Raw genomic sequence first — 19,605 nt, forward strand, 5'->3', positions numbered from 1 at the left:
GGGAACCTGAAAAGATGGCAGCAGCAGAGAACCAGAGACCAGTATGACTCTTGGTCAATGGAGCAAAAGAGCTGAGAGCTTGTTAAAGTGAAGTTCCTTAGGGCACTTACTGAGTGAGCTAAGCCCTCTGACCTACAGAGTTTAAGATGAGTGCCTTCAATCCTAGGCTTACAGGCAAAACGTGTGTGTCACAAAGTTGACAGAGTTAAATGAGCTTTATAACACTTGCCCGAGCAGGATAGAGGCCAAAGTCACAGGCGAAGGAACAGGGAGAAAGAGGTCTGACATGGGGTACTACTGAAAACAGGCTGCCTTGACTGAAGAGCTGTATTCTGAGTATTCCTGATTAGAAATGTAACTTGTTATCTCTCTAATAACTCTATAATTGTGTGTATTATCTCTGATGTTTTTGTGGCCTTACAACTACTGAACCCAGTAGAGAAGTAGTGAGTACAGTGGGAGGAACAGTTGGTGCTAGAATTTGTGGAAAAATGTGTGGAATGTGGGAGCATATTTGACTTGACAGGAATTGGCTTTTGGTTATTCATACTGTTGATGGGTATTTGTCCTCTTTGTGAAATCAGTGGAGGTAGACATTGACTCTCCCATGCCCATTACACGTTTTTCATTCCATTTTGAGAATTTTAGTTTCTTGTTTTTGCCTTTTTAATGCTGAGATATGCTCCATACTGAAAGCTGTAGTCTTTTTTTTCCTTCTTAAATTGTTAAAAATTTCTTCCTGTGTACTGTGAAATAAGATCTGACTGGCACAGGAGGAGACTGCCTCTCCATCTCCAGCAGAGCATCTGATGGATTCAAACTATTCACCTTTGGGATTGCAGCATAGCTTCTTGCCACTAGGCAAGAACTCCCTTCAAAATTACACTTAAAAAAATATTTCTTGTTGTGTACCATCAAATTGGATCCGACTGGCACAGGAGGAGATTGCCCCTCCTCCAGTGGAGTATCTGGTGGCTTTGAACTGGTCACCTTTGGGTTTGCAGCCCAGCTAAACTGTAGTCTTTCATCTTCATCAGTAAATGCTTTAAGTCTTCTTCACTTTTGGCAAGCAAAATTGTGTCAAATGCATCTCATGTTACAGGCTTCCTCTAATCCTGATACCTCATTCTTCTTCATATAGTCTAGCTTTTCACATTTGCTCAGCCAAGTTGGTCCTTGGAAGTAAAGATTTTGAAGCCCCATCTGACATATTTTGGTCATGTGGCCAGGAGGGACCAATCCTTGGAGAAGGACATCATGCTTGGAAGGATGGAAGGACAATATAGGAGAGGAACCAGATGCTCCACTGGGGAAGGAGGGACAATCTCCTCCTGTGTCAATCAAATCCAATTCAATGGTACACAACAAGAGGAAAAAATATAGGAGAGAAAGACCCAGGATGAGATGTATTGACACAGTAACTGGGGTAATGGGGGTAGGTGTGTTAGAGATACTGAGACTGGTTCAGTTTAGGGCAGGGTTCAGAACTATTGTACATAGGACTGCCATGAGTGGCAGGCAACTCGATGGCACCTAACAACAACAACAGCAGCAGCAGCAACAACAACAACAGTGTACAGATTCAATGATGAAAACATATAGCCCTGATTAATAATTTTCCTGGTTTTAAATCATCCAATATTCTTTTGTTCTGTTTGACTGACTGCCTTTTGGTCTTCTTACAAGTTCTGCATGCACATAATTACATGTTTTATAATTCCCATTTTTCACAAAATTATTCATTATTTGTTATAGCTACGTGAAACCTACTGTTCTGGAGTCAATTCTCATTGTGAAATTGGGATTGTGAACCTCTGAATCTTTCCAGGAGGATACTGCCTTTCTCCCACCTGGAAAGCTACTGGTGGACTGGAATTCCTGACCTTTTAGTTGGCAGCCCAATATGCAGTGTTCTACTACATTATCAGGCTCCATTGTTGTTAGGTGCCCTTGAGTTAAGTATGACTTATAACAACCCTATGAACAACAGACCTGACCCTGACCCTGTCCTGTGCCATCCTCATAATCTCTGATGCATTTGAACCCATTTTTGCAGCCACTGTGCCAATTTATCTCATCGAAGGTCTTCTTTTCTTTCACTGACTCTCCATCTTTTCAAGCATGTCAACTTCCAAGGAATAATTTCTCCAAAGTATGTGAGACAAAGCAGTATTATCTTTGCCTCCAAAAGCGCTCTGACAGCTCTTCTTCCAGGACATGTTTGTTCTTTTAGCAGTCCATGAGATAATCAATCAGTGCTCTTCTCCAACACCGCAACTCAAAGGCATCGATTCTCCTTCTGTCACCCTTATTCATTGTTCAGCGCTCAGGTACATAGCAAATGATTGAAAAGATAATGGCATCAATAAGACACACCTTAATCTTCAAATGGACACATTCAGTGTAAAGACTAAGGCCCCTGATGGTGGACTTGCCCAATGCAATATGTCTCCTGATTTCCTGCCTGCTGGTACCAAGGGTGTTGATTGTTGATCCAAGCAAGACGAAGTAATTGACAGCTTCAAGTCCTGTAGGACTCCATCAGTACTTCATATTCCCTATTCCAGTATGAACTGTTGGGGTGTGTTTTTATAAAATAACATTTTCATTTTATACTGGTTTACTTAGAAAGTTTGTATACATTATTTTCACACTGGATCTTTTTGATTCTTAACAAGTTCTCATGCGTATCTGCTCTCACACCTATAAACTCCTCAAAAGCTGGAATCTTGTGGGAGAAGGATGGGCAATCTTGTCCTGTTTGATTAACTGCCTCTGAAAACCCACTGAAGAGTCAATTTTGGGTATATTACCACCCTACAGTACAACTACAACAACAACAACACAGAGTCAAGTTCTTTGGTATAGTCAATAAACTGAATAAATCTCTTTTAAAAAACTCAAACAAGCCACAATCCTTCCTTGTTCATTACTGCATCCTTTAAATTTTTAGAGCAATGTGTTGTTATGTGCCTAGCACTCAATGTCTCCATCCACTTATAAGACCCTAAAGGAGTGTTTGTTAAAGTTCAGTGACTTATTTTTCTATCACCTGCCATTTCTTGGGCCAGAAGAACCTATTACTATAGGAATGACAGGTTGACAGAGAAGAATAAGGGTTACCAGACTACCATGTCAGTATTTCCTGGGGTCTTGCTGTGTTAGTTTTCTACTACTGCTATTACAAATGACCACAAATATAGTCACTTAAAACAACAAAGATTAATTATCTTAAAGTTCTGGAAGTCAGAAGTGTGATTTGAATCTCTCTGGGCCAAAATAATGGTGTTGGCAAAACCGTGTTCCTTTCTGGAGTCTGTTGGAATAGAGCTATTTCTTTGCCCCTTTCAGCTTCTAGAGACCGCCCAGTACCCTTTGCTTGTGTCCTCTTTCCTTATTCCATGTCAGCACTGATCGCTCTCACACTGTCAGCTCTACACTGCATAACTATAAACTGTTCTTCTTTCATAGCTCCTTATAACCAATTCCACTATTTAAAGGTCCTTAGGATTACCGAGATAACCCAGGATAATCTCCTATATTAAAGTCAGTTGATGAACAAACTTAGTTGCACTTGCAATATCAATTCCCCTTCGTCAAGTACTATATTCACAGGTAGGTAGGATAGAAACGTTAGCATAACAACTATGAGATATCATCTTACCCCAGTAAGAATAGCAAAATTTAACAGAACAGCAAACAACAAATGCTGGCGAGGTTGTGGAGAAACTAGAACTCTTATTCACTGTTGGTGGGAGTGTAAAATGGTGCAACCACTGTGGAAAGTGGTATGGTGCTTTCTCAAAAAGTTAGAAATAGAGATACCATTTGACCCAGAAATTCCACAACTGGGAATATACCCTAAAGAGACCATAAATGACATCCAAGCAGATATATGCACACCCATGTTCACAATACCTAGGAATTGGAAACAACCTAAGTGTCCATCAATAAACGAATGGATAGAGAAGCTGTGGAATATTCCACAATGGAATACTATACTATGCTGCATTGAAAAACAAGGAACTCATGCAATATTATTCAAAATGGGTGACCCTGGAGGACATTATGCTGAGTGAAATATCTCAGTCACAAAAGGACAAATACTGCATGGTGCCACTGTTGTAGAAAGTGACTGACATCAGGATTGGGGTAAAACTGAGAAAAACTGGATGGATTATGCATACTGAGTTGAAATAGATGAGGGAGAGAACAGTTTAAAAGTGATATATGATAGCATATTATGATTATCACAGGAATCCACAATTAAAGTTGCACAGTGGAGTGTATTTAGGGTGGGGTGGGGGAGGGGGGCAGGGTCGGTGTAGGGGGATTGTATACCAATGAAGAAGTTTATCTTTTGCTTTTCAAAGAAAGGAGTGAACTTGGGGGGAGGGGTATAAAGAAAAAAGTGCAACAATGAATGAATAAAAATCCAAAATCTCTGTAAAAGTTCATTAAAATCAATAAAATAAAATTTTTTTAAAAGTTGGTTTGAAGTGCATTTGAGGAACTTGGTCTCTATGGACAGTTTAATAAAGTAGTATTCAATTAGATTGCTAACAAAACTGGTCAATATCCAAAAGTACGGTAAACCATAAAATTTTTGATGGTTATTATTTTTGTCATGGACGAGTGTTGAATTTCCTGGAAAACAAACGGGTCTGTCCTAGAGAGGATGAAACAAAGCTTCTTCCTGGAGGCAAGAATTGTGAAGCTCCATCTCACATACTTTGTGCACTTGGCCAGGAGGGACCAGAGAGACCTTGGAGAAAGATAGTATGCTTGGAAGGGTAGAGAGACAGTGCAGGAGAGACTCAGGATGAGATGGATTGACTCAGTGACTGGAGAAATGGCATTAGGTCTGTTTGAGACTATTAGATTTGCTCAGGATAGGGGAGGGTTCAGAGCTAATGCACATAAGGTGGCTATGTGTTGCAGGAGACTAAATGGCACATAATCTATTAATCAATTTGTAATTGTAGAGTATCTGAGCCTTAGTTTATAATTTAAAGAGCAAATAAGTTAATAATAAATTATTCTAGAAAATGAAGTAATCCTTGAATGGACCTCTTGACTGTACTTCAGTATAACATTGAAAGAACGTGTGAACTTCTTTTATCTTTATTAACAAGTTATGAATAATTTTTTCTTTGAAAAATTAATAAGAAATCTTGAATTCACTACCACTTACCTGGTGCATTTTTTCTGACAGCATCATGCTTGGTAGAAATAAAATTTTAATCAAATCTTTGTCAAAAAAAAAAAAGGAAAGGTTCACATCGTTTCTGAACACCTATCACACCTTGTTATAATGTAGGTCCCTGGATCCCATTACAAGCCTAGGTGGGATCAGTATTGGATGAGTAGCCTAGGTACATACGTTTTACAGGATTCTCTGAAGATCGTGATGATCTGTCAGGTTTGGGAACTATAATCATAGGAGTGTGTGTGTACGTGTGTCATTATCCTTGGGGGTATTAATTTCTCTGATATTTGTGTGTCTGTGAAGCGTACATATGAAGTGTGTGAAATGGACTTCACTGTTAGCTGCTTTTTTACATTTTAGTTTGGTTACAAAGTATGCTGTGATCTCAGAGCACAGGGTGGTGAGATAACCAGAAATGGAGCCTGGGGGAGAAGTACAGCAAGTAGGGCTGAAGAAGGAGTTTTCCAGGTCAGCTTTCCACAGGATTACCTCAGACCTTCCCTGTACACCAGATGAACTGTCTCCTCCTCAGCTTTAGCCACACCCCCTCTTTCTTTTTTTCAAACACACCAGAAACCTCGAGCAAGGCCAGAAGAGGATCTCCCTGGAGTGAATGCAAACACAAATCTGAAGTGCATGCTTCTGTATGTGTTGTGAGTGGGGCGACAGTTGAGGTACGCAAGACTTTTCAAGTCAATTCTTCTGGCTTCCCTAAATAGACCCTTCTACCCCCAGGCTCCCCAACTCTGGTTGTTGCTGCAGCTTGTGGTGACACAGCCACTTCTAGATGTGTCTCTTTGAGATCCTAAAGTACCTGAACTCTGAGTCACTTGGATTGGCAAGGAAAGCCTGTAGGGGCCTGTAACAGCAAGCACCGGAATCCAGGTGAGAGAGGGAGTGTTGTAAAAGGAGTCATTTTGCCACAGGAAGAATAGGAAGGCTGTGCCTCTCATGATGTGGGATTAGGAGGGCCCGCTTTAAACCTCTTTATGGTGCTCAGGGTAAAAATGACTGAGGCCCTGCCCTTGCCAGCCTTGTGCCACTCCCTCCTGTCTTCTGATCCGTGTCATTGACTTTCTTTCAGTTCCTCACATACACTGTGCTCTCTTCCTGCCCACCACATGTCTTTGCATTTGCACTTCCCTTTTCTTGAACACTTTCTCTATTCTCACCCCTTATTCTTAACTACTACTCATTCTAAAAAAGGACAACTCTGTCATCCCATCCTCATGGAAGCCTGCCAACTCCTCCCCAACCAATTCAAATCTCCTCCACCGTATATCCTCTAGAAACCACAAGCCCTCTTAAAATGCTCTTCAAAGTCACAGTTTTTACTTCTCTGACCATTTCACATTGGTTCTCTCTCTCATTAGAGCAGGGAATATGATCGTGCCTAGTTAGCATCCTCAGTACTTAGCACAGTGCCTAGAACACAACAGAAACTTGGTTTTTAGTATTTGCTGAGTGAATTATCAGAAACACTTGGCTTGTCCAAAGGTAGGAGTTTCTTTGAAGGGAGTGATCCTTTCATGACTGGAAAGAACTCAAATATAAGCTGGACATTTGCATGCAGGGTTTGCTGGTTTTGTCCCTCCCCCCACACCGCCCCGAAGGAGTTGGACAAATTAGGTGGATGCCCTAGATGATATTTTTTTCCAGGATTCCTTTGATCTCAAGAAGCTGGAGGGCCAGAGGAAAGTTTGATGAACTGGCCAACTGGCTATTGTCCGAGAGGCATTTAACTCACTCTGTGCACTTTGATCTTCATGATTTCATTTTCCTCCATGAACCTCCATTTTCCAAGTGTAAAAAAGTTTAATAACATTCAACTCATACCCTCAAGTCATGGGTTATTGCTCATCTAAGACAAGTTTGACAAAGGTGCTTTCATAATGCTTGTCTTGGTCATACTACCTACCCTTTGAACCCTGTAGTTCAAGTCCACCAGCTACTCCATGAGACAAAGATGGACAATCTTCTTCAGTGCAATGTTCTGCCTCTGCAAATCCATTGGAGGGTCAGCTCTGAGTCAGTTCTAACTCTATGGCAAAGAACAGTTGGTGGTCTAGTGGTAAGAACCTGCGCTGCACTCCCGAAAGCACGCAGTTTGAGGCCACCAGCTGCTCCAAGGGAGAAGGATGGCCAATCTCCTCCTATGCAATTAACTGCCTCTGAAAATCCTTGGAATGTTAGTTATGGTATCAACTCATAGTATACAACAACACAAAGAACAACAGTATACAAGTGAACAACTTTTAAAGAACAGAAATTTAATTTCTTATCCTTTTGGAGCCTAGAAGTCCAAATTCAGGGTGCTGGTTCTAAGGGAAGGCTTTTGTGGTTTTTTCCTCTACTGATGCTGGCTTCCTTGGTGATCATCACGAGATATATATTTCCCCTTCATTTGTGCTTCCATTCTTCTGTGCCTGATCTACTCTTATATTTCAAAAGCGATTGGCTTAACACGCACCCTACACAATAAAAGAGATGCAAATCAAAACCACAGTGAGATATCATCTTTCTCTAGTAGCAGTGGCAAAGTTTAACAGGACAGCAAGTAATAAATACTGAAGATGATGTAGCAAGATTGGAGTTCTTCTACATTTTAGGTGGGATTGTAAAATGGTACAACCACTCTGAAAGGCAGTTTGGCACTTCCTCAAAAAATATGAACATAGAAATTCCATACGACTCAGCTATTCCATTGATTGGAATATACACTAAGAAAATGAGAATGGAGACTAAAACGGAGACTTGTATACCAGTGTTCATAGGAGCATCATTCACCATCGCAAGGACGTAGAAACAACCCAGATGTCCAACCACAAAAGAATGGCTTGAGAAGTTGTGGTACATTCATATAATAGAATACTACGCAGCACACAGGAACAATGATTTTGCAAATTACTATCTAACTTGAGAGGGACTGGAAAGCATTGTGCTGAGTGAACTAACTCAGTCCCACAAGGACAAATACTGTTTAAAACTGTTATTGTACAATGAGTATGACGACCCAGTGGAGGAATTGGGGGAGCAGAAGGGTGAGGATGGACAGGAAGGAGGCTGTTAATTATAGGGTTCCATAATTTGGTGGGGGGTGTGTGTGAAAGTAATGGGAAAAATCTTTAGTGAAAAATAATGTATTTGAATTTTGTAAATAAATCAGTATAAAATGAAAAAAAAAAAAACAATGTAAAAGGCACAGCCTACAATGATGTAGCTTTATTTTACACAGTGAAGAAATGCCTGTTCCCACATGGGTTACATCACATGTGGACGGCCGTAAAGCACTTAATCTGAGCAGCACTCAATTGAAGGTAGGGAAGGCAGGTGGTGTCGTCTATAGGGTGCTGTGCTGCTAACCCCAAGGCAGCACCTCTCTAGCAGTCTGGATTTACCAGCTTCTAGGGAGAAAGACGGGCAGTTTCCTTCCACACAGTTTATCACTTTTCAAAACCCACTGGTCAGCTATGAGTCTGTTCCGATTCAATAGCAATAAATTGGAGGGTATGGGTAGTTTGTAGTTTTAGTTTTTGTGGTTTGCTTTGTTTTCCTTTTAATCTATTGTATTATCTCAGGTCTGGACCTTGCAGGAGAGCTGGGAAGGGAGTTTCTTGGAAAGTGACTCACTGGGAAGTGTTCTCTAAGGAGGGTGAGAGGAGTGGATTGGAATGATGAGAGAAAGCTGAAGGAGGGTATGTTCTTGGCTGGTGATTAGTTCGGTCTAATATCACGAGGTGCTCGAGAGTATGCATTGTGTCATAGCATTGGTTTCATCTTGAGGCAAGATGGTCAACTTTATTGTCATCTATAGCAGTCAGCAGGCATGGGTACCCAGGGAAAGTGGAGAGGAGATACATACATTTCAGGCTAAAAGGCTTCCAGTTAGCTGAGGACAATTCTCTGAAGAAAGGGCTTTCATGACCTAGAAGCCAATGATCCCAGCCACTGGAGTCAGAACCACAAGTGAGTAGAGGAGATCTGGTGGAATCCTGGAAACACCTAGTACACAGACTCATTGTCTCCATCGAGAGACTTCTGAGAATTAGGAAGAGTCAATCTTGACTTTTTACCAATTTATTGCTGTGCACTGTGGAGTAAAAACTGATTCATACCTGGCACTTCAGTGGGTTTTCAGAGGCAGCTTAACACATGGGAAGAAATTGCCCATCTGTCTCCCTCAGAGCAGCTAATGGATTCAAACTGCTTACTTTTGAGTTGACAGCACAACTCCTTACCACTAAGATACCAGAGTTCCCTTTTACCAATTTTGGAGTCCCATTTTACCAACTCTAGGAGTACTATTTTACCAAAGAGAAAGTGGAGGTCCATGGAATTATTCAAACTTGTTCAAAGCCTCATAATATGCATAAGGGTGCAAGGAGTCTTGAACCCAGGCCATCTGCTTCGAAATTCCTGTCTATAAGTTTCAATACTTGAGAATGCTGTGGTCAGAATATGAAAAGATCCAGGAAGCATTAAAAGAAGATGGAAGGAGTATACAGAGTCACTGTACCAAAAAGAGTTGACTGACAAGAATTTCATGAAACAACAGAGGATCAAAAGGCAATAGTGATGGGTGGAAAAAGGGGTGAGTAAAGGAAATGGGGAAGATCCAGTGTGGAAAACAATGATTATAAACTTTGTAAATAAACCAGTATAAAACAAAATTTTATTAAAAAAAGAGGTGATGGTGATGGAGGAAGTTCAAGCTGCCCTCAAGAAATTGGCAAAAAACAAGGCTCCAGGAATTGAGAGAACACCAATTGATACATTTCAACAAACCAATGCTGTGCTGGATATGCTCACCAGGTTGTGCCAAGAAATCTGGAGGAAAACTACCTGGCCAACTGGCTGGAAGAGATTCATATTTATTCCTATCACCCGAAAAGGTGATCCAAGAGAGAGTGGAAATTATCAAACAATATCACTAATATCACACACAAACAAAATCTTGCTGAAGATTATTAAAAAATGACTAGACTAGTACATTGATAGAGAACTAAGACAAATACAAGCTGGGTTTAGAAGAGGCTATGGCACTAAAACAAACAAATATCGATCTTTTCCAGTCAGTTGGCCAGCTGGCTGTCCTTCAGATTTCTTAGCACAGCTTAGTGAGCACATCCAGGGTAGCGTCTGTTTGTTGAAATAAATCAATTGGTATGCTGTCAACTCCTAGAGCCTTGTTTTTCTGCCAGTCCCTTCAGAGCAACTTGAACTTCCTCTTTCATCACCTTAGGCTCTTGCTCATATGCTATTTCATGAAATTCCTCTGTGTCAGCCAATTCCTTCTGATACAATGACTCTGTGTACTCCTTCCATCTTCTTTTGATACTTCCTGGATCATTTAACATCCTACCCAAACTATCCTTAAGTATTGCCACCCGTGGCTTGAATTTGTTTTTCAACTCCTTCAGTCAACAGAGAACTGCCAGATGTGCTGTCTGGATTTAGAAGAGGCCGTGGTACTAGGGATATTATAGCTAATGTTAGATGGATTTTGGCAGAAAGCAGAGAATACCAGAAGAATGTCTATCTGTGCTTCATTGACTATGAAAAGGCTTTTGACTGTGTGGATCACAACAAGCTATGGCTGACTCTGAGAAGAATGGAAATGCCAGAACATTTGATTGTGCTAATGCGAAACCTATACTTGGACCAAGAGGCAGTCATCAGAACAGAGCAAGGAGACACTACATGGTTCAAAATCAAGAAGGGAGTCTGTCAGGGATGTAGTTTGTCTCCATACCTTTTCAATCTGTATGCAGAACAGATCATCCGAGACACTGGGCTGTACGAGGAGGAATGTGGCATTAAGATTGGTGGAAGAATAGTCAACAACCTGCGTTATGCAGATGACACAACCCTGCTTGCTGAAACTGAGGAGGACCTGAAGCGCTTGCTGCAGAAGGTCAAGGACTGCAGTCTTCAATATGGATTGAAGCTCAACATCAAGAAAACAAAGATTATCACCACTGGGCCAATTGGCAGCATCATTATGGTTGGTGAAGAGATTGAGATAGTTAACAGTTTTAGTTTACTTGGTTCCACAATCACACTCTTGGTAACAGCAGCCAGGAAATCAAGAGATGAATTGCATTGGGAAATTCAGCTGTGAGGGACCTCTCAAGAGTACTGAAGAGCAATGATGCCAGGCTGGAGACTAAGGTGCGCCTTATCCAGGCTATAGTCTTTGCAATTACGTGCTATGCATCGGAGAGTAGGACAGTGAATAGGGATGATATAAAGATAATTGATGCCTTTGAGCTGTGGTGCTGGAGAAGAGTGTTGAATATACACCATGGACTACTAGGAGAACAAACAGGTTGTCCTGGAGAGGGTGAAGCCGGAGTGCTCCTTGGAGTCAAGGATTCTGAAGCTTCATCTGACATACTTTGGCCATGTTGCAAGGAGGGAGTGGTCCTTGGAGAGGGACATCATGTTTGAGAGAGTGGAGGGACAGTGCAGGAGAGGAAGACCCTCGATGACATGGATCGATTCTGGGAGTGGGGTGGTGGGAATGAGTGTGTTTGAGATGGTGAGGTTGGCACAGGATAGAATGGCATTTAGGGCTCTTGTACATAGGGTTGCTATGAGTCGCAAGTGACTTGATGGCACATAACAACAACAAAACAACATGACACTAGAGACATTATCACCAGTGACAGATGTATCTTGGCTGAAAGCAAAGAGCACCAGATGAATGTCTATCTGTGCTTTATTAATTATACAAAGGCATTGATGCCCACCAACAAATGAATTAATAGAAAAAACTATAGTTTATTCGCACAATGAAATATTATGCAGCACTGAAAAAGAATGAACTAATATAAACATTACATAACATGGATGACCCTGGAGGACATTATGTTGAGTGAAAGATCTCAGTCACAAAAGGATAAATACTGCACAACACCACTGTTATGAAGCAGGACTGACATGGAGGGTAGGGAGGTGAATAGGAAAAGAGCAGATAGATAATGAACATTGTATTGCAACAGATGAGGGAGAAAACTGTTTAAAAGAAATATGCGATTAGGCATTATATGTAAGACAACAGTCCAGAATAAGAGGTACATTGGAAAGACAACTGGGAAAGGTAACAGCGAAGGGGGGGGGGAGAGAAAATTGTGCTACAATGAATAAATATTTTTTAAAAAGGAAAGTGGATGGGGGGAAGGGAAGGAATGTGCAACAATTAATAAATGAAAATCCAACTTTTCTGTAAACTTTAATTAAAATCACAATTAAAATTAAAAATTAAAAGACAACAAAGGCATTTGTGTAGATCACAACAAATTGTAGTTAACCTTGAGAAGAATGGGAATCCAGAACATTTGATTATGCTCATGTGAAACCTAAGCTTGGACCAGGAGGCAGTCGCCAAAACAGAGCAAGGAAATACTGCGTGATTTAAAATTAGGAAAGGAGTGCATGAAGGATGCGTCCTGTCTCCATATCTTTTCAATTTATATATGGAACAGATCATTCAGAAGGCTGAACTTTATGAGGAGGAGTGTGGTATTAGGATTGAAGGAAGACTCATGAACAACCGGCAGATGATACAACCTTGCTTGCTGAAACTGAGGAGGACCTGAAGGATTTGCTGCAGAAGATCAAGGACTGTAGTCTTCAATACAGATTGAAGCTTAACATCAAGAAGACAAAAATTCTCACCACTGGGCCCATTGGTAACACCATGTTGTTGTTGATTACCATTGAGTCGAGCTTGATTCATAGCGACTCTACAAACAAAAGATCTGAAGCTTTTCAATAACTATTATGTCTCAAAGATCATAGTGTCTCCAGAGGCATGTTGTTTAGGAAGTGGATGCGACTCCTGCTTCCAAAACACCATGATAGATAGAGAAAAGATTGAGGTTGTTAACAGTTTCAGCTTGCTCGGTTCCACAATCAACACTCTCAGTACCAGCAGTCAGGATACTGAAAGACAGATTGCCCTGGGGAAATCTGCTGTCAGGGATCTCTCCAAAATGCTGAGGAGTAATGATGTCCATCTATAGACAAAGGTGTGCCTGATCCACGTCATGGGCTTTGCAATTACATTCTATTTATTAGACACCTGGACAATGACTAAGGATGACAAAAGAAAAATTGAAGCCTTTGAGTTGTGGTGCTGGTGAAGAGTTTTGAACATATCATGGACTGCCAAGAAAACAAATAGGTTTGTGTTGCAGAAGGTGAAACCAAGTTTCTCCTAGGAGGCAAGGATTTTGAAGCTCTGTCTCAAATACTTTGGGCATGTGGCCAGGAAAAACTGGTCCTTAGAGAAGGACATCATGCTTGGGAGGGTAAAGAGATGGCATAGGAGAGGAAGATCCCAGATGAGAGAGATGGATACAGTGACTGGGATAATTGGGGTAGGTGTGTTGGAGTCAGTGAGACTGGCTCAGGACAGGGCAGGCTTCAGAGCTATTACACACAGGTCACTATGAGTTGCAGGTGACTTGATGGCACATAACAATAACAAGGACAACAACATCTCTTTATGTAGATGTGAGAGGGGAACATAGTGAGGGGAGCAGAACAACAACTTCCTCCTAAATCCAAAGCTATTGTGCCTACTACATATCAAGCTGCTAACCAAAACGATGGATGTTCAAATCCACCTAGAAGTGTCTTAGAAGGAAGGTCTAGCAATCTGCTTCTAAAAACAAGCTGCTACAACCCCCGTGGAGCACAGCTGTGCTTGGACACACAGTGGGTCATCGTGAGTTGGAGTCTAGACAACTACAATCTAAGAGTCAAGGATGTTGATAAGCTTCAGTTGAACTCTTACAAACACACCACCTCTGGTTCCCTTAAAGAAAGCAGAAATAACAGTGTATGAGAACAGCTACAGGCTGCCGGGGCTATTACAGCCCCACTGAAGTGAAAGAGGAAGTGACCAATCATAGAAACCACAGGCATTTCCTCACTGAGGCCAACAGGGAAAACAAGGCCAGGGACACCTGGCCCCTGCAAACCAAAACGTCCAACTACACACCCATTCACAGTGCACCTCACAACCCAGTGCACACATAGAGCAAATCCCCCCGCGGCATGCTCCTACTGCTCCTTCTAAACAAGTTCCCAGGTTCACACAAGCATCCAGGATCACATGTCAGCCACACAGCTGGACACACTGAAGCACTCAGTCCAAATGCAGCCCCTCACCTATGGTCCCAGCACACACCCAGAAACCAGCATAAACTCTGGCCTTCCCACCACTACAAGGCATGTTCAAATCAGTTTTTAGATTATTATACAGATTAACATAACCCGTGAGAATCAGTAAATGCTATTGTTGTTGCATATCATTAAGATTAGGCCAACTCATAGCTGACCCTCCAGTGGGTTTTCAGAGGCAGTAAATCACACAGGCCTTTGGGTTGGCAGTACAACTCCTTACCACCAGAGCTCCCTGGGTAAATATATCAGCTCCTTCAAACATATGCTCTAACTACAAATAACTGAAGTAATTTGTTATTGAGTGTGTACTATGTGATGGGCACTGATGAGGCACACAGGAACATGTAGACACATGAACACCCTCAAACATACCACACGCATAGGTGCATTCACAGCCTATGCACAGCCCTAGTGCACAGACAAAAGACATATAATTACCCAATAAACACAAAACTGTCCTTTTCAACACTCAGAGTTTGACTTCTCATAAGTACAAGTGAAGGTAGGACATTGTTTCAAGGGAGCAAGTTGTAACCGCTTCCTGTAACCCTTTCTGGCATCCTTTCTCCACTTTCTGCTGTCCTCTCTCCTTCCATCCTCTCTTTTCTCTCCCTGTGCCTCAGAGTATGGTTAGGAACAACCAACACTATTACGTTTATTAGAAATTCCATCTGAATATTTTGAGGAGGTTGTTGCACACTGTCAAGTTGGAACTGATTCCTACACAGCTGACCCTTCAATGGGTTTTCAGAAACATGGGAGGAGATTGCCCATCTTTCTCCCACAGAGCAGCTGGTGAATTGAACAGCATGTCTTTGGGTTCATGTTGCAGCTCCTTATTATGAGCTCACCAGATGGGTAGAAAAGTGGATAAAGTTGGTGTTTCTCCTTTTATTTTTTTAAGTCTTTTCACTCACCAATTATTTCCCAATGTTCTTCTATGACAATACCTTTTTATTTTAAAAAAAAGGCTGATTTCCCCCCCTCTTGCTTTGTAACTTATTTCTCATTTAACCATGTGACTGTCTCAAATAACTTTATACATCAGTCATAGACATTTCAGTAGTCCCATTCTGATGTAAAAAACTCTCAAACTCATTGCTACTGAGTCAGAACTGACTCAGCTGACCCTTCATTAGGTTTCCAATGCTGTAGGTGGAGGAAATTGTCCATCTTTCTCCCACAGAGTAGCTGGTGGCTTTGAACAGCCAGAGCACCTTGACCTTTGGGTTAGAAGCGCAATGTCCTGTGGACTCCTGGTTGAATAATGTTCCATTGAATAGATGTAGTAGTGTTCACTTAACTAGTCTCTTACAGATTGTTTCTAGATATTTGATATATCTGTGTGTCCTAGAACTATGATAGTTGGAACAAAGGCCCTGTGCGTTTATAATTTATGTTACTGTTGTTTAGGTGCCATTAAGTGGTTGGGCCTCAGAATGACTCCATGTACAATAGAACACTACGTGATCCTGCCAGGTTCCACGTGAGCACAATTATGTGTTCTAAAATTCTCGATGTTCCCAATATTATCCACAACTTATTATGATCCACACACTGAATTCCTTTAAAATGTCACTAAAAGACTAGTAAACATATTTTCTGGTATTCTCTGTTTTCAGCCCAAACCTGACATGAGCAATGATACACCCTCTTCTGAATCTGGCTTGAATTTCTATAGAGTTGAATATTAATAGTTAATAGTTAATTTCTAAGGGGTTGAATTGCTAATGGACCTTGTAACACGCATCACAAAAAGAAGGATAATGATATAAAATCATAAAACGGAGGGCAACTACTACATGTACAATACTGGGAATCACAGCATAGCCAAGTTGACATCTATTCCGGGGGGAAACAAACTGATCCATGACACCTTGGGTCTCAGTTTCCTCGCACATAAAATGGGTGCAGGTGGAGCTGTCTCCTGCCAACCATGAAAGCACTCTTGTTCTGTTGCTGCACAGAGTAGTGGTTGGTGGGGGCGATTTGCACAGGTGCTCAACAGCTGATTGCGCCAAGTCCAGTGAGTGACATCACAGGAATAGTCTGAAACTGGCACGATGGGAACATTAATGTTGTTGTTGTTGTTGATTGCCGTCTAGTTGAGTATGACTCCTAGTGACGCTATGAACCTGAAGCCTTTCTGTAACTATTGCCGTTTCTCAGAGTTCACGGAGTTTCCAGAGGCATATTGTTTAGGAATACCACACATAGAAGAAAAAAAAAGGAAATAAAACTAGTTGCTATTGAGTTCTGTTCAACTCATGGAGACTCCATGAAAGGTTGTAGTCTGTAGGGTTTCCATGGGTATGACCTTTTGGAAGGACATCACTGTGTCCTTCTTCCAAAGTTCCTCTGTTGTTGTACACTGTTGAGTCAGAACCAACCCATAGCTGATCCTCCAGTGAGTTTTCAGAGGCAGTTAATCACATGGAAGAAGATTGCCCATCTTTTTTCCACACAGCAGCTGGTAGGTAGATTTGAACTGTGTGCCCTTGGGATTGCCGTGCAGCTTCTTACCACCAGGTCACCAGAGCTCCACTCAAAGGTGCCTTTGTTGTTGTTATGCACCACAGAGCTGGAACAGACTTCTAGCTGACCCTCTGGTGTGTTTTCAGAGACAGTTAATCACGCGAGAGGAGATTGCTCATCCTTGTCCCATGGAGCAGCTTGTGGCCTTGAACCGCGTGCCTTTGGGAATTTAGTGCAGCTTCTTCCTACTAGGCCACTCATCACCTTTTTAAATTAGTGCCACCTCATAAACTCATGGCCCTTGACTCAGAATTGACTCATAGCTGACCCTCCATTGGATTTCCAAGGCTGTAAATCACCTGGGAAGAGATTGTTCATCTTTCTCTTGAGGAGCAACTGGCTGTTGTATGCCATCAAATAGGAACTGACCCTTAGCTGACCCCTCAGAGGCAGTTAATTGGTAAGGAGAAGACTGCCCATCCTTCTCCCAGGAGAAGCTGGCAGATTTGAACCACATGCCTTCGGGACTGCAGTGAAGTTTCTTAGCATTAGGCTACCAGAGGAACCAATAGTAGATTGAAATCACCAGAAAGGCATGGCTTTGGACAACTTAACTCCTTCAACAGAGCTCACTGCTATTGAATTAGAGTTAATTCATAGCTGACCTTTGGCTAGTTCCTGAGGTTGTAAATCACACAGGAGGACATTGTCCACCTTTTGTTGGTGGATTAGAATGCCAGAGAGACATGGTTTTGGAGTTAGCTACACAACTCTCTTCACTAGGCCTTGCAGAAGGAGGGGTGCAATAGGGTAGGGCTTGGTTGATGTGATGATCTTCAAGCAATTTCTTTATGACCCCGATCTCAAGAATATTAACAACAATGAACAAGTACAAAGTGCTCCAAAAAGGAGTTGTTGTTATAGAGGTCTGCAGTGGTTCAGAGACTGGGGGGCCATGCCATGCCATCAACAGGGTCCACGGTTAAAAGAAAGAGCAGAGCCTACCATATCCTGGAGGCAGAATCTGTATTTCTGAGCACAGTAAAGAGTAGCTTTTAGAAGAATGTCCACTTTAGGTCTTTTAATCTTTGCCAATGTGTCCTCTTTAGGGACCTCTAGAAGTTGCAGTGCTAGGTCAAAGGCTGGTGGTTCAAATCCTTAGGTGGCTTCTGGGAAGAAAGATGAACAATCTCTTCCCATGCAATTTACAGCCTCAGAAACCCCCTAAAGATCAGCTGTGACTTGGTTCTGACTGGCAGCAATGAATTAGATTGAGTTACTCTGTCACCTTTAGCATGTTGGCACATGCTCATTGAATGGCCACTGTGACTGCAAGTCTCACATCCTCAATTCACTTGCTCATTCATTCACATGTGCTTTCATCTATTCATGTAAAGATACCCAGTAAGGGGGGGAGTTGATCATGTTGGAAAGTCTTGGGAAGACTGTGTCCTGAAGCAATGACTCATTCATCCAATTATCAATGTGTAGCAGTGTGCTAAGGTCTGACGTTATCATAGTCCATAGGATGTTACACAGCTAAACCAAAGGTTTCCTGTCTCTGCATGTTGAATCCTCTAGTTGCACTACAGAAGAGAAGCAGACAATTCCTCCTTTGTGATTTACTGCATCTGAAATCCTGCTGGAGGGTCTGTTGTGAGTTGGTTCAGATTCGATGGTACCTAATAATGACAATTTGTACAATATTATAAATATTAACTTTTATTTAACACCTCTCTGAATGTAGTTTCCATTTAACATTTCCAAGAGCACATGCTGTCTCCTCATTTTCAATCTTTCAAAGATCTCTGACAGCCAAAGATAATTATTCTCAGTTTACAGATGAGAAAACTTGAGAGGCTAAATGTCATAGTTTGTGGAATTGCAGGCTTAATCCCAGGCTAGATGAAAACCAAAGTTGTATTTCTAATGTCCGGAAGACAAGCTATGGACTTTTGCAAGTGCTGAAGCTTTTTAAAAGTTGCTTTTTAATTTTGTATTTATCTATTTAATTTTAAAAATAGACAGGATGCACATATGGAATAGTAGCCTAACACTAAAAGGGTTTGTTTAGTGGACGCTTCCTCCCACACCTCTACTCCATGCACACGGATTATCTCTCTGAGCCTTTTTTAAAAAGGTGGGGAGGTGCTGCCTTCAGACTGGTGGAATGTAACTTTATATGTTTTCGTTGCGTAGGTAAAATTTTATTTCTACTGGCAGAATTCTTTGGCTCCAGGAGCACTGACAGTTTTTAAAAAATCATTCCCAAAGCCTAAAAATTTGGCTTTCTCTCTGTTTCTGCCTTTTAAAATTGGATATATATGAATACCAGAGGTGGAATTTAATAACTTTGGAAAACAAAAGACTTCCAAGTACATAACCACGTAAAAAGATAGACTATTTCCTTTCCTTGAAATAATGATTTTAACAACATTTCCTTGGCCTCAATAAAGGGCAGAGACGTTGATGAGCCTCTAAGGAGGCAGATTATCCTCGGCCTCCAGAACCTTCAATTCATTACATCTTTGTTTAATGGCAAATCGGGGGAGAAGGATTTTCTGATGGTAGTCTTAAATCAGGAAAATATTTGACCTCCCCCTTCTTTCTTTCCTCCCCCTTTTTCCTCTACCCCTCTCTTTCTCCCTTCCTTTTTCTTCCTCTCTCTCTTACCTTTGTTATAACATGATTTTTCAGAGGGGCCTTGAAGGAATTTCCCTTCAGAC

This window comes from Elephantulus edwardii, unplaced genomic scaffold (genome assembly GCF_000299155.1).
Source record: "Elephantulus edwardii isolate Elephantulus edwardi_28Jun2011 unplaced genomic scaffold, EleEdw1.0 scaffold00092, whole genome shotgun sequence".
Classification (NCBI taxonomy): domain Eukaryota; kingdom Metazoa; phylum Chordata; class Mammalia; order Macroscelidea; family Macroscelididae; genus Elephantulus; species Elephantulus edwardii.